At 43.1% G+C, this 15,534-nt stretch overlaps 1 long non-coding RNA gene across 1 annotated transcript in view; it reads left to right on the top strand.

Moving 5' to 3' along the window:
- The window catches only part of LOC131382015 (uncharacterized), a 38,195-nt gene extending 23,106 nt beyond the window's left edge, over nucleotides 1-15,089 (top strand). Inside the window, exon 3 of the long non-coding RNA XR_009211161.1 lies at nucleotides 14,986-15,089. This is a non-coding gene — a long non-coding RNA (uncharacterized LOC131382015). The remainder of the gene's footprint in view (nucleotides 1-14,985) is intronic.
- Nucleotides 15,090-15,534: the final 445 nt, after the last annotated feature.

The raw sequence follows: 15,534 nt of genomic DNA, 5'->3' as shown, positions 1-15,534 counted from the left end.
CGGGAGGCTGAGGCAGGAGAATCACTTGAACTTGGGAGGTGGAGGTTGCAGTGAGCCGAGATCATGCCATTGCACTCCAGCCTGGGCAACAAGAATGAAACTCTGTCTCAAAAACAAATCAAAACAAACAAAAAAGAACACAGGGCAGAGAGTCATAAACTCAGTCCTGAAGGAACCTCGTGGATGAGGTGGTATTTCAGTACCATGTGAAAGAATGGATGAGAAGGGCTCATTAATAAAAAAAAAAAAAGAAGAAAAAAAAAAGAAAAAAAAGTGGAGAAAGGCATTATGTCAGGTGGAGTTGACAGCAAATGCAAAGGACTGGACGTCTGGGCTCAAGTGGTATTGTCAGAGGATGGCAAAGAATTTTGAAAGGCTGTAGCTAAGGGTGCGCTAGATGTGGGGCTGGGAAGTTTAGCTGAGACCAGAGTGTGGATCGTCTAGGAGCCTGATTGCCAGGGGAGCTGTTGAGAGGAGTCACAGAGGGAATTGGAGTTGAAAGGCAGGCAGGGCCCTGGTAAGAAGATCACTTAGTGCAATAGTCCATGCAAGAGATGCGGAGCCTCTAATGAGGACAGTGGAGAAGAGGGCTCCATTTGGCAAAGTAACCAGCCCTCGTCATGTTCCAGATATGCCTTTTCCTCAGCTCCTTAGCTCCCATATCAAAATGGTTATGCTGGGGCTCAGAAAATGATAACCCTGAAAGAATGGTGCTCTGGGCTCAGAAAATGATTTCCCAAAAGTACGCTCAATGCAAGCTGAGCACTTTGAACTAAAATAGGAAGGCCTTAGAAGTTCCTTAGAATAGCCAGGCGAGGTGGCTCACACCTATAATCTCAGCACTTTGGGAGACCGAGGCAGGCAGATCACCTGAGGTCAGGACTTTGAGACGAGCCTGACCAACAGGAGGCTGAGGTAGGAGAATGGCTTGAACCCGGGAGGCAGGAGGTTGAGGTGAGCCGAGATTGCACCATTGCACTCCAGCCCAGGAGACAAGAGCAAAACTCTGTCTCAAAAAAAAAAAAAAAAAATCAAGGACTTTCTGAGCACTCCTGTCAGCCCCTTCACTCCACTGCCCCCACACCCAGTGCAGAATAGAATTTTACCCTGATATTCCCTTACCTGTCTTAAGACTAGACCCACCAAAGAGAACACAATTGCCTTCCATCTCATCCCTGAAATTTGATTATCTATGGCAGGAAAGAAGACTGAGGAATGTAACCACACCTGGATGGACTTTGTTACAAGATATTGTCTCCCTCTCAGGCTCATTTAGATTCCAAAGGGAATCCTTTACAAGATAATTTCTGTCTCCTGGGTCCATTTATTTTTACTGAAATTATTTACTACCCCTCAAAATTACCTACATTCTCCCACCTCTAACTCGCCCATGAAGAAGGATATATAAGCGTTACCGGGTTTTGAGTAATCACTCTCCTGTGGTTTTCCCCATGCATGTTAAATAAATTTTATGCCTTTGTCTCCTATTAATCCGCCTATTGCCAGTTCATTTTCAGAGAAGCTTCAGAGGGCAATGGAGAATCCTTTCTTTTTCACCTCTACAGTTACAACCATTCAGGGAAAATGTCTCCCTTATCATCAGCTTTAGATGAGCAATGAAAGTCAGACTCATTGCAGAGCTGTGCCCATGATATTCTGAAATAGTCAGAAAGTTCTAGTTACATCTTTGTCCCATTTTGCAAAGAAAGGAGCTCACTCTCCTGGGTGAAAATAAGTTCACACTTTATTTGAATGCAAATTAGTTCAACCATTGTGGAAGACAGTGTGGTGATTCCTCAAAGATCTAGAACCAGAAATACCATTTGACCCAGCAATTCCATTACTGAGTATATACCCAAAAGAATATAAACCATTCTATTATAAAGATACATGCATGCATATGTTCACTGCAGCACTATTCACAATAGCAAAGACGTGAAATCAACCCAAATGCCCATCAATGACAGACTGGATAAAGAAAATGTGGTACCTATACACCGTAAGACTCTATGCAGCCATAAAAAGGAGCAAGATCATGTCCTTTGCAGGGACATGGATGGAGCTGGAAGCCATTATTCTCAGCGAACTAATACAAGAACAGAAAACCAAACACCATGTGTTCTCACTTATAAGTCAGAGCTGAACAATGAAAACACAAGGACACAGGGAGGGGAAAAACACATACTGGGCCCTCTTGTGGGGTGGGGTGGGGTAGGGGGAGGGAAAGCATCAGGATAAATAGCTAATGCATGCAGGGCTTAATACCTAGGTAATGGGTTGATGGGTGCAGCAAAGCACCATGGCACATGTTTACCTGTGTAACAAACCTGCACATCCTGCACATGTATCCTGGAACTTAAAATAAAATTAAATTTAAACTTAAAAAAGAAAAGAAAAGAAGTCCACACTTTATTTCTTCTAAGGTTAGGCAGCCAGGACATAGGCAGATCACTTGAACCCCTCCTCCCCGTAGGACTTGCCCATGACTCCAAACCACCTCTACAGCCTCTGAGGAGCTGGACCTGGAGCCAGTGAAACTTCCCTCCTGTATTTCTTTTTTTTTTTTTTTTTAATTTTTTTTTTTTTGCACACAAAACAATAAACATTTTCTAAAAGTACATACAAACAAAAAGATGCATATCAAACATATTAGGAAGGTTGCACATGGGAAGACGGGGAATAGAAATGGGGGGTGGGAATTAAAGAAAATAAATGAGAGAGGGACTTTGTATGGATCAATGATAATAACTCAATCCTATATTTGACAAAGAAGAAGGAGAAGGAAGAGGAAGAAAAAGAAAGTGGGATAAAGGATCAGAAAGGGAGGAAAATAGAAAAAATTAGAGTATGACTCCAGGGTAGACCTGTTTTGTTGTCGCTTGGTTGGTTGGTTGGTTTGTCAGTTGTATTTTTCATATGATTCGCCATGTTGGCCAGGCTGGTCTCGAACTCCTAGCCTCAAGCGCTCAACCCGCCTCGGCCTCCCAGAGTGCTGGGACTACAGGAGTGAGCCACCACGTCCAGCCCCCACATTGCTTCTGGCCTCTGTGGTAGACCTCCCAGACGGGGCGGCCAGGCAGAGGCGCTCCCCACATCCCAGACGGGGCGGCCAGGCAGAGGCGCTCCTCACTTCCCAGACGGGGCAGCCGGGCAGAGACGCTCCTTACTTCCTAGACGGGGTGGCAGCCGGGCAGAGGGGCTCCTCACTTCCTGGACGGGGCAGCTGGGCAGAGGCGCTCCTCACATCCCAAACAATGGGTGGCCGGGCAGAGGGGCTTCTCACTTCCCAGACGGGGTGGCCGGGCAGAGGCGCTCCTCACATCCCAGAAGGGGCGGCCAGGCAGAGGCGCTCCTCACTTCCCAGATGGGGCGGCCGGGCAGAGGCGCTCCTCACTTCCCAGATGGGGTGGCGGCCGGGCAGAGACGTTCCTCATTTCCTAGACGGGGTGGCGACTGGGCAGAGGCGCTCCTCACCTCCCAGACAGGGCGGCCGGGCAGAGGAGCTCCTCATAACCCAGACGATGGGCAGCCAGGCAGAGACGCTCCCCACCTCTCAGACGGGGCGGCGGCCGGGCAGAGGCTGCAATCCCAGCACCCTGGGAGGCCAAGGCAGGCGGCTGGGAGGCGGAGGCTGCAGCGAGCCAAGACCACGCCACCGCACTGCAGCCCGGGCAACACCGAGCAGCGAGTGAGCAAGCCTCCGTCTGCAGTCCCAGCACCTCTAGAGGCCGAGGCCGGCAGACCACCGGAGGTCAGGAGCTGGAGAGCAGCCTGGCCGAGATGGCGAAACCGCGCCTACAGCGACACCGCGCCGGGCAGGAGAATCACGGGAGCCCGACGCAGGGAGTCTGCAGCGAGCCGAGTGTACTCCAGCCTGGGAAGAAAAGAAAAAGAAAGAAAAGAAAAAGGAAAGAAGGAAGGAAGGAAGGAAGGAAGGAAGGAAGGAAGGAAGGAAGGAAGGAAGGAAGGAAGGAAGGAAGCTGTATTTCTTAATTTGTTGAAGAAAATAGAAAAAAAAAAAAAAACAACCCCTGGAGATTCTACATAGTCTTATTAAGGTTTTAGAAGAAGAGCATAGGCCAGGCATGGTGGCTCACGCCTGTAATCCCAGCACTTTGGGAGGCTGAGGCAGGTGGATCATGAGGTCAGGAGTTTGAGGCCAGCCTGACAAACATGGTGAAACCCTGTCTCTACCAAAAATACAAAAATTAGCTGAGCGTAGTGGTGGGTGCCTGTAATCCCAACTACTCAAGAGGCTGAGGCAGGAGAATGGCTTGAAGTCAGGAGGCAGAGGTTGCAATGAGCCAAGACCGCACCACTGCACTCCAGCCTGGGTGACAGAGTGAGACTCCATCTCAAAAAAAAAAAAAAAAAAAAAAAAGCAAATAACAAAGAAGAAGAACATGAAGACTATTTCTGCTAGGGACTCAGGAAGCTGGATTTTGTGAAATTAGATTCTGAAAATGAAACTCTATAGTGGACAGTGGAAGGAAAATAATATTAAAGGGACAGAGGAGATAAAGAAATTAACTTTGAACCTCTATGAGGTGCCAGGCAACTGTAAACACGTCAAATCACTAAACTCTCACAATGAATCTCCAGGATCAGTATTACCATTTTCACTTTACAGATGTAGAAGTAAAGGTTCAGAGAGACTAAATCACCTTTCACACTGCCCTGAAGGGGCAGAGCTGGGATTTCCGTCTGTGTCTATCTGACTTCAAAGTCTTTTCGCTTTACCATGCTATCATCTAGAACCTGGCCCAGACCAAATAAATATTTATTTATTTATTTATTTGAGATGGAGTCTTGCTTTGTCACCCAGGCTGGAGTGCAGTGGCGCGATCTTGGCTCACTGCAACCTCCGCCTCCTGGCTTCAAGCCATTTACCTGCCTCAGCCTCCTGAGTAGCTGAGATTACAGGTGCCTGCCACCACACTGGCTGATCTTTGTATTTTCAGTAAAGACAAGGTTTCACCATGTTGGTCAGGCTGGTCTTGAACTCCTGACCTCAAGCAATCCACCCACCTCGGCCTCCCAAAGTGCTAGGATTACAGTCATGGACTACTGCCCCGGCCCAAGGATGGGATGTCTCTGATCTGGTCTCCCCCAGCTGGACACACCTGGGTTCCCTTCTAGGCATCAAATATATAGAACTGCGGCAGAGTCAGAGGAGAGAGATCTGATGCCGGACATAATTGTCATGTGAGAAATGATAGCAGGAACTGGAGTTGATCGGCTTGGGGAAGAGAAAACTCTAGGGATATGGCAATCGTCTTCGAATATTTGAAGGGCTGTCATGAGGAAGAGAGATTATGCTTATCCTGAAAGGCCTCCAAGGGTTAGAAATAAAGATGATGGATGGCAATGACAGGCCGACAAATGTCAGCTCTATAAAAGGGAGATTTCTACCAGGACTGGAAAGAGGGCTGCCTTGGGAAGAAGAGAGGCTCCCTATCACCAGGTGTCCAAGAAGAGGCAAATTGACTATATGGTACCAATGCTTTGGAAAGAATTCAAGGATTGATAAGCAAGAGAATTCAATTTCCTTAAAGGCCTTTGACAGCTCAGGCAATCTAATTTTGTGGTCTATTTATACTGTCACTGCCTAAATCAGACTCGAAATAACTATGCAATAGGAACTCTAACCCCATGGTTACATTCTGTGTCCCCAAATAATTTTGTTGGAAGTAAAACTCATGGTCTTTACAATGTCCTACAAAGCCCTACATGCTGTGGCCCCATTGCTATCACTCCACTCCAGACACATCAGCTTCCTTGCTGTGCTTTGAAAGTTCAGACACATTCCCAACTTAGAAGTTTTCCGGTGCTACTCTCTCTGCCAGGCACCCTCTTCCTCCAAAATAACCCTGTGGTTATCTTGCGACCTCCTCCAAGCATGTGCCCAGTGCTCTATTCTCAGTAAGACCCTCCTGGAGAATTCTGTTTAAATTATTGCCCAACCCCACATCTTACACCTCCCATCCCCCTCAGTCTGCTCATTTTTTTTCAGTGCTTATAATTTTCTAACACAGTGAATAATGTGCTTATTTATGATAATTTATTGTCCAAGTCACCCCACTAAGATGGAAGCTCCATGAGGGCAGGAATTTATTTTTAATTTTGTTATTTATTTATTTATTTATTGAGACAGAGTCTTGCTCTGTCACCCAGGCTGGACCGCAGTGGCGCGATCTCGGCTATCTGCAACCTCTGCCTCCCGGGTTCAAGCAATTCCCTGCCTCAGCCTCCTGAGTAGCTGGGATTACAGGTGACCGCCACCACACCTGGCCAATTTTTGTATTTTTAGTAGAGATGGGGTTTCACCACCATCTTGGCCAGGCTGGTCTTGAACTCTGAGGGCAGGAATTTTTTTTTATCATTTCATTCTCTGTTGACTCCTAAGCACATAAACAGTATCAGACACAAAGTAAGTGCTCAGTAAGTATTTGTGGAATGAATAAATGGATAAATGGATGAGACTTCATTTCACTCGCAGTCCCCTTCTTAAGAGGAAGTTCTTCTGTAAGGCTACATAAAGAAGCAGAAAAAGGTCAGGCATGGTGGCTCATACCTGTAATCCTAGCATTTGAGAGACCAAGGCAGGAAGATCTCTTGAGCCCAGGAGTTCAAGACCAGCCTGGGCAACATAGTGAGACCCCATCTCTATAAAAAATTTAAAAATTAGCTGAATGTGGTGCACGTGCCTGTAGTCCCAGCTGCTCAGGAGGCTGAGGTGGCAGGATCCCTTGAGCCCAGGAGTTCAAAGTTACAGTGTGCTATGATCATGCCACTGCACTCCAGCTTGAGCGACAAAGAGAGACCTTGTTTCAAAAAAAAAAGGCCAGGCGCGGTAGCTCACACCTGTAATCCCAGCACTTTGGGAGGCCAAGGTGGGCGGATCACAAGGTCAGGAAATCGAGACCATCCTGGCTAACACGGTGAAACCTGTCTCTACTAAAGAATACAAAAATATTAGCCAGGCATGGCAGCGGGTGCCTGTAGTCCCAGCTACTCGGGAGGCTGAGGCAGGAGAATGACATGAACCCAGGAGGCTGAGCTTGCAGTGAGCCAAGATCGCACCACTGCACTCCAGCCTGGGTGACAGAGCGAGACTCTGCGTCAAAAAAACAGACAAATAAATAAATAAATAAATAAATAAATAATTAGAAGAAGCAGAAACAAACTAGCATGGTAACACATCTGAATTCAGCTGTGAGGTGGATTTGGTGGTCAAAGTCAGCAAGAAGAGTTGTCTTAACAGATACTCTGTTCTGAAGAAAAGGAAAGACTTACTGTCTCCTCCAGTGATTAATCGGATCTGGAGTTGTAATGACCTAGTTTGAAACCAGGATACTGTTGGAACCCAGAGGAACTCATGAGGAAGTAGATGGAAAAGAATCACGAAAAGAGGGAAATTCCGGCTGGGCGCGGTGGCTCACGCTTGTAATCCCAGCACTTTGGGAGGCCGAGTCGGGCGGATCACGAGGTCAGGAGATCCAGACCACGGTGAAACCCCGTCTCTACAAAAAATACAAAAAATTAGCCGGGCGTGGTGGCGGGTGCCTGTAGTCCCAGCTACTCGGAGAGGGAACCGGAGGCGGACTTGCATGACCGAGATTGCCCACTGCACTCACCTGGCGAACGAGACCTCTAAAAAAAGAGGGAAATTCCCAGAAGCTCATCCATGGGGGACTCAGCATGGATGATAACAATTGCTAACCATTTATTGAGAACTGAACATGCACCAGGCACTCTTTTAAATGCTTTCTAGGGATTATCTCACACTGTAATTAACCTTGTGAAATGGGTCCCACTATTATCCCCATTTTCCAGATGAGAAAAATAAGAGATGGCAAGTTAATGTCCTCAAATTCTTACAAGTACTAAATTCTAAACCTTAAATTCTCTAAAAGTCGGGGATTCAAAACCCTAGGCTCTTAAGCCTGTACTCTTAAGTTCCACTCCTAAAAAACAAACAAAAGTATGATTAAGTACTAGTGTCTGGATTTTGTGTGCAACTGATTGGCTAATAGTGGGACATCTCTCTGGTACTGACTGAGCCTACACATGCTCTGCCAGTAACACGGGCCTCCCTGACAACATGGCAAAGCCATCCTGCTTCCTATGACACGGATACTTTCTGAATGGTGTGGCATTCAGCCTGAGACAGATTTCCTACTGGCACAGACAAGATAAAAACACTAACATTTGGACTGTGTTTTAAAACCTATGAATGGAAATATTTTTATTTGATCCTCACAGCAAATATGTGGAGTATTATAAGCTGTCTTTTTTGAAGAAGGGAAATCTAACACACACAGCTAATGAGCTGTGGCGTGGGGACTACAACCCCAGTCATTTGGCCCCAGGTGCAGTGCTTTTTCCACGATGCCATGCTGCCATCGACTATAGAAGGTTGTCTAGACCCCTCCAACCTCTAGTATCCCCACTAGTCTATTAAAAATTGGATATCATCTCTGTGTCATTGATCTTAGATTAGAGAATGGTTGAGTACGTTGCAACTATATTTAGGTCTTAATTTCTGGGTTTCAGATGTAAAGTTGGGGTCTATATCAATGATGCGTGTGTGTGTGTGTGTGTGTGTGTGTGTGTGTGTGTGTGTGTGTTAGGCCCGTGCTGTCCAATACAGTAGCTACTCTGGCTACGTGTGGCTTTTAAACAGAGTTGATCTATGACTAGTTTACTGAGAAATTAAATTTTTATTTTATTTTATTTTATTGAGATAAGAGTTTCACTCTTTTGCCCAGGCTGGAGCACAGTGGCACGATCTCGGCTCACTGCAACTTCCACCTCCCAATTCAAGTGATTCTCCTGCCTCAGCCTCCCAAGTAGCTGGGATTACAGGCATGTGCCCCCAAGCCCAGCTAATTTTTGTATTTTTAGTAGAGACGGGATTTCGCCCTGTTGACCAGGCTGATCTCAAACTCTTGACCGCAGGTGATCCACCTGCCTCGGCCTCCCAAAGTGCTGGGATTACAGATCTGAGCCACCATGCCCAGCCTAAAATTTGTATTATTAATTTAGATTTAAATTTTAAAATGGAAACAACATAAAATACTTTTCTATTAAACTCAACACTATTGTTTTGATTGAACTCTACCTCACTTTAGCCTTTGCATGGCCTCACATAGCAGTGCTGTATACTAATGCACTTTTCGGATACACATGTTGCTTCCACTATTATGCACAAGTACATCACTGATCCAGTCAGTGTGGATGGATTGATTCAGTTTAAATGTTTTTTTCCTACACAGCAATGCAATATTGCAACATGTACTTTTGAATATTTTATATTAACAACTCCAATTACTGTGGTAACTACGTGAATCTTAATTGGTAATTAAATTGAAGAACTTGTTATTATTTTAATTATAATACAATTAAATTATTTTTTAGTATAAAAATAAACATGGACAAATTTTTCTACTTAAAGTAATAGAGATGCAGAAACTAATACTATGATTAGAATGGAAAAAAATAAGAGAGAGGAAGAAAGCATATTGTAAACTTTACAATGAATGATAATTGCAATTTACTGCAGCAGAACAAATCTAAGAGACCCTCTGTTTTGAAAAGCAAAAAAGAAAGAAACAAAACAGAAAGAAAAATGTAATAGACAGTATTGAGACATTTATAGCAAATACTTAGTGAATTCGATAAGTTCCTCCTGAACAATTAAAAAATTATTAACTGAACTAGCCACCTGGCATCAGAATTAATCAGTCAAAAAATTTAAATGATTTTTAACAGAATCCAAGCTTGTAGTAAGGAAAAGACTAAAAATGATATTTTACAAAAAGTGGGGCTGGGTATGGTGGCTCATGCCTGTAATCCCAGCACTTTGGGAGGCCAAGGCAGGCTGATCACAAGGTCAGGAGATCGAGACCGTCCTGGCCAATATGGTGAAACCCTGTCTCTACTAAAAATGCAAAAATTAGCTGGGTGTGGTGGCATGTGCCTGTAATCCCAGCTACTCGGGAGGCTGAGGCAGGAGAATAGCTTGAACCCGGGAGGCAGAGGTTGCAATGAGCCAAGATCACACCACTCACTCTAGCCTGGTGACAGAGAGAGACTCTGTCTCAAAAAAAAAAAAAAAAAAGTAGAAGACCTTCAGTTATGCCACGAAACAATTGTCCATACAATTGAAGACTTTTCTAACAATATCAAAGATACATTTATTCAAATTTGAAATACTTGAAAGGACTTCATTTTACCTTTAAATGAGCTGAAAATAATAGAGACATTACCCAATTAATACTTTGCGGACAGGTTGTCTCAAAATGCTTGCAAATTTAGAAGACAAAAATCTATTATCAACCCATGACCTAAAATATGGAACTCGTAGCAAAGTTATTTTAAACTCTTTAACTCTTTTATATCTGCCAAAGAAGAATTTTACTTAGATGTGGGAAAAAAAAAATTTCTATCATGGTGGATGGTGTTCAAACTATTTTAGATTTTTTTTAATCCAGATTTATTGGAATTTAAAACAACAGACTGATACTATCTTTACTGCTTCATTTCACTAAGTACTATGAAAATATTTGTACTCTGAAGCATATTTTTCTGAAGCATATTCTATGAAAGGCCTCATGTGCACAGGTGTTAAAATTCTTCAGTATAAACATATAAAAGTTGTGAATCACTGTCAGTTATGGATCTATTGAACAAAATAGAAGACAATTAACTTAATGATCTTGTGATGTTTGCCAGTGATTCATCAGTTGTGTGGTGGAACAGTTATACAAAAAATTACTGTATTATTAACTTCATTTCAAGACTTGCTTGAAGCAAAATTCACCAAATCAAAGCCAAAAAATGACATTGTGATTTACATTCCTAGACAATATCACACTCATATAAACAAGCTAAATTTGAAGTTTCATGGAAAGAAAAGGTTGATTCGTGACCCAGTAAGACCAGTATGAGAATTTGCTGAAATCATGATTTTCATTATACAAATCAACAATAATTATATTGCACATTTTTCTAATGTGAATTAATATGCAGAAGATTGTAATTGACAGTATTATGTACATTGGCTGCAAAAATGACAAGACAAATTTGAAGAACATTGTATTGATATTAGTAAATTTAGAGCTGCTTTCCAATTTTTGCAATACCCTTTTGAACCCAATGTTGATACTGAGTTGACATAAGAGTTAGTGAATTTACTGTGGACAGACATGATTTTGAAATGAATATGCTTTGGCTTCAAAGCATATTCAAAGTCATATTGATTGTTCTAAAATGATGAATCAGTTTTGTCAATATAGATTTAAAAATTAAATGAAAATGATGCTTTGGTATTCCATTCTGTTTTTAGAAAACTTTTAAGTTTGTTTCAAACAGCTTGAGCATGTGATTCTACTGTTTATTTTTTTATTTTTCTTTGAGATGGAGTCTCGCTCTGTCACCCAGGCTGGAGTGCAGTGGCGCAATCTCGGCTCACTGCAAGCTCCGCCTCCCGGGTTCACGCCATTCTCCTGCCTCAGCCTCTCCGAGTAGCTGGGACTACAGGCGCCCGCCAGCACGCCCGGCTAATTTTTTGTATTTTTAGTAGAGACGGGGTTTCACCATGGTCTCAATCTCCTGACCTCGTGATCCGCCCGCTTCGGCCTCCCAAAGTGCTGGGACTACAAGCGTGAGCTACCGCGCCCAGCCAGCTAAGGGTTTTAAGTAGAGCACTCAGGCAGTAAACCCTGTAAACTCTGTTGCCAGGAGGTTTTCCTTTCCCAGTCTCTTTCACTGTGGAAGTGGGAGTACTGATCATTTTCATTGCTTGATTGAACTGAGTCAGTGGCAGGGACCTTTCTCGAGAGATGACCTCTTACATTGTGTGGCAGCTGGTTTCGTGTCACTAGAGACAGTCCTCCCTCATTCAACACACTTCGAACTCACAAAGCTGATTAATTTAGCCTTAAATCTCAGCATTTATTTATTCCACTGATCACTATCTGATATAATATTATATATTTTTTCATGGTTCAGACTTTCCCCTACTGAAATGTAAGCTGAGTGAAACGGAGACTCTGTCAGTTCATGACTGTATCCTTAGAGACTTTCATATAGCAAGTGCTCAGTGAGTACTTTTGAACAAATAATCACATTAGATAAGATAGTGACACCTACTGACAATGTGTAGTATTGTAATCTAGCTCTACTGCACTCTGTAATTACTTGGATACGACACCTAAGGAAGACAAATTCCATCAGCAGGGAGTCCCTATCTCTGAATGATGCTGACTTAACTGGCCCAAAATGACAACAAATGAAAAGTCAAGGAAGGCAAATGCATACCTAGGAAGGAAGGCAGCCTAGCATAATGAAAGAACAGAGACTTAAGACTCACGTTGACATGTATTTTCCTCCCCGCCTCAGGCATTTACTTGCTGTGTGACACTGGGCAAAGTAATTCACATCTCTAAGCCTTAATTTCCTCATTCATAAGAAGGGGCAATAAAACCAACAGTGTTTTGATATTAGAAATGATATATTTAGAGTGTCTACTGTAAATGGTAGTTTATTTTTTTATTTTCATTTTATTTTTTTGAGACGGAGTCTTCACTGTGTCACCCAGGCTGGAGTGCAGTGGAATGATCTTGGCTCACTGCAAGCTCCACCTCCTGGATTCATGCCATTCTCCTGCCTCAGCCTCCCAAGTAGCTGGGACTACAGGCACCCGCCACCACACCTGGCTAATTCTTTTTGTATTTTTAGTAGAGACGGGGTTTCACTGTGTTAGCCAGGATGGTCTTGATCTCCTGACCGCGTGATCTGCCTGCCTCGGCCTCCCCAGGTAGTTTATTAAGTATTAGTTTCTGTATAAGGCTTTACGGAGGGGAGGAAACTTGTCTGTTGCTAACTATCTCTCCTTCATTGTGGTCCGGAAGGAGCCTTGCAATCATTCCCATGCATTTGGTTTTTCAGAGAAGGTATTTCTTTGCTCATTTCATTGCAGGCCATTTCCTGGCCTTGCACAGTGAGTGAATAAGTAAATGCGTAGATTGCTCAGACTTCTGAGATCAGAAACCTCTCTCAGGAGATTTTCCAGGCACAAGAAAATCAATATCAGATGTCAAGCAGCTTCAAAGCTGATTACCTTGAAATGAATGGTCACACCTCCTTTCCAGCCAGGTCTCCATCTTTCTCTTGTTCAAGGATCAGCTGCAACACATTAGATCCCTAATGAAGAAAGAAGATGATCAGCAAATGACTCCTCTGAGCAGAATGCTAAACAACCGGAAGGGTCTTGGAACAGATCTGCTGGCATCTGCACAGAGGAAGAACATGTAGATAGAATTGAAGCTGCCTTAATTTGTAGTGGTGTAGGGATTGTATTTCACTGCTCTGCTGGGAGTAATAAAGGCCGACATTATAATCAGTGTGGCAGTAGAGAAATGGAAACTTAGAATCTGAGCTGCTCTGCTATTCAACTAGAGCCAGTGAAAAGGAAATGGATACTCTTGGCTGGTTGAAAATGTAGAGCCTCCACCAAATAATTAAAATACCCTTGGCAGGGTAAAACTAGACCCTACACCTAATAATAATAATAATAACAACAACAATAACAACAATAATATCTATGGAGTGAAGCTGACCTCGATTTAAATTCTTTGTCTATTACCCATTTAGCCTAAACAATATTGCTTAGCCTCCCTGAATCTCCCTGAATCTTATCATTTATAAAATGGGATCATGAAAAATGTTAAATAATTAATCTATCATAACTGGCAGAGTTCCCAGCACAGAGAAAGCTTGCAGACAATGAAAAGCTCTTTCTCCCCTCCCTTTCCCTATGTGCTATTCAAAGTGTCTTTATATTTGTCAGATGTTCCCAGTCTAGGTTCTGGATAGATATGAGGGTAGAAGGCTACAAAACCTCTGGTATTTTATGCAAAATGTTATATGAATGTGGTCTTTTCTGATGAGCATGTCCATAGTTTTCAGCAGATTCTCAAAAAGGGTTACTCTCTCAAAAAGGTTGAAAAAAATCCCTGGTATATATTATCTTTCTTTTATGACTTGGCCCCTGCTTCCCCCTGCACCCGTATTGCCTACTGTTTTCTTCCTCATCACTGTATTCCAGCTACTCTGACTCCCTCTATTCCTCAAAGATGCCATGCTCATTCCTGCCTCAGTCTTTCACTTATCATTCTTTCTCCTCCCTAGGTCTTCACATGCAAAACTTAGCTCACAGGTTACTTCTGGAGATGGTCCTTCCCTGACATCCTAATCCAAAGAATCTTCTCCATTTACTTTCTATTATGTCTGTATTAATCTGTTCAGGCAGCTATAGATTGCTGCATAGACTGGGTGATTTAAACAACAGACATTTATTTCTCACAGTTCTGGAGGCTGGGAAGTCCAAGATCAAGGTGCCAGCTAATTCAGTTCTTGGTTAAGGTTCTCTTCCTGACTAGTAGATGGCCACTTTCTCATTATGGTGTCACATGGCAAAAAGAGAGTGATTACCTTCAAAAGGCCCTATGTCCACATACCTCACACTGGGGAATAGGGATCCAACATACGAATTCTGAGGCAAAACAGTTCAGTCCAGAATTATGTGCCAATTACTATAAGAGTGTGTGGATGGAGGGATGGATGGATGGATGGAGGGATGGATGGATGGATGGAAGACAGACAGATGACCAGATGGATGGATGGATGGATGACTTCTGAGTGCATCCCTGTAAGGTATAGAAGAAAAGTTTATTTTCCGATTTTACAGATGGGTAAACTGAACCGAGGGTTCAGTGCCTCGGAAAAGGCTTATGGACAGAGTTGAATTCTCTGCCTGAATTCAAATCCCAGCTTTGCCACTTATAAATTATGTAACTTTGGGCAAGTTACTTAATCTCTCTGTTCTTCAGTGTCCTCATCTGCAAAATGCTGCTAATAATTACATATTATATTAGTCATTAGAGCTGTTCACCAGTATTCTGATTCTTCCACTTCTAGGCACATAAGCCATGTGTTCCATGCCCATGCGAAGTCAGGTCTGGAAATGAAATGCGAGCTGAAGTGACTGTGTGATCCACTTGTGGAAGATTTTAAGAGCCAATGTGAGATTTGCCCCTTCCCATTCTCTAACATAAAATCTGAAACATTCTGCATGAAGGTCATTTTCTTAGCCTGCATCCTGGGATGAAGACAGAGTGGAATGGAATTCCCATGAACCTACAACGAACAAAGAGCATGAGTGAGAAACAAACTACTGAGATTTGGTGGTTGTTTGTTATCACAGCATAACCTAGCTAAGCTTGACAAATACACATATATACTAACTTACAGAGCTCTTGTGAGAATTAAATGAGGTGATGCAAGTAACATGATTCGAAAACATCTGGCACATAGTAGACACTACATAAGTGCTTGCAATAATTATTACTCAATGAATGTCAAAGCTAAGACTAAAACTCATGTTTCCTGGGGCTATAATTATAAAACAAATTTTACTGCACTTTTAAATTATTAAATCTACAAAAGAACACTTGAGAGGAAGAGGGG

This window comes from Hylobates moloch, unplaced genomic scaffold (genome assembly GCF_009828535.3).
Source record: "Hylobates moloch isolate HMO894 unplaced genomic scaffold, HMol_V3 SCAFFOLD_19, whole genome shotgun sequence".
In the NCBI taxonomy this organism is placed as follows: Eukaryota; Metazoa; Chordata; class Mammalia; order Primates; family Hylobatidae; genus Hylobates; species Hylobates moloch.
The sequence above is the reverse complement of the archived record's forward strand: the minus strand, read 5'-3'. Positions and strand labels throughout refer to the sequence as shown.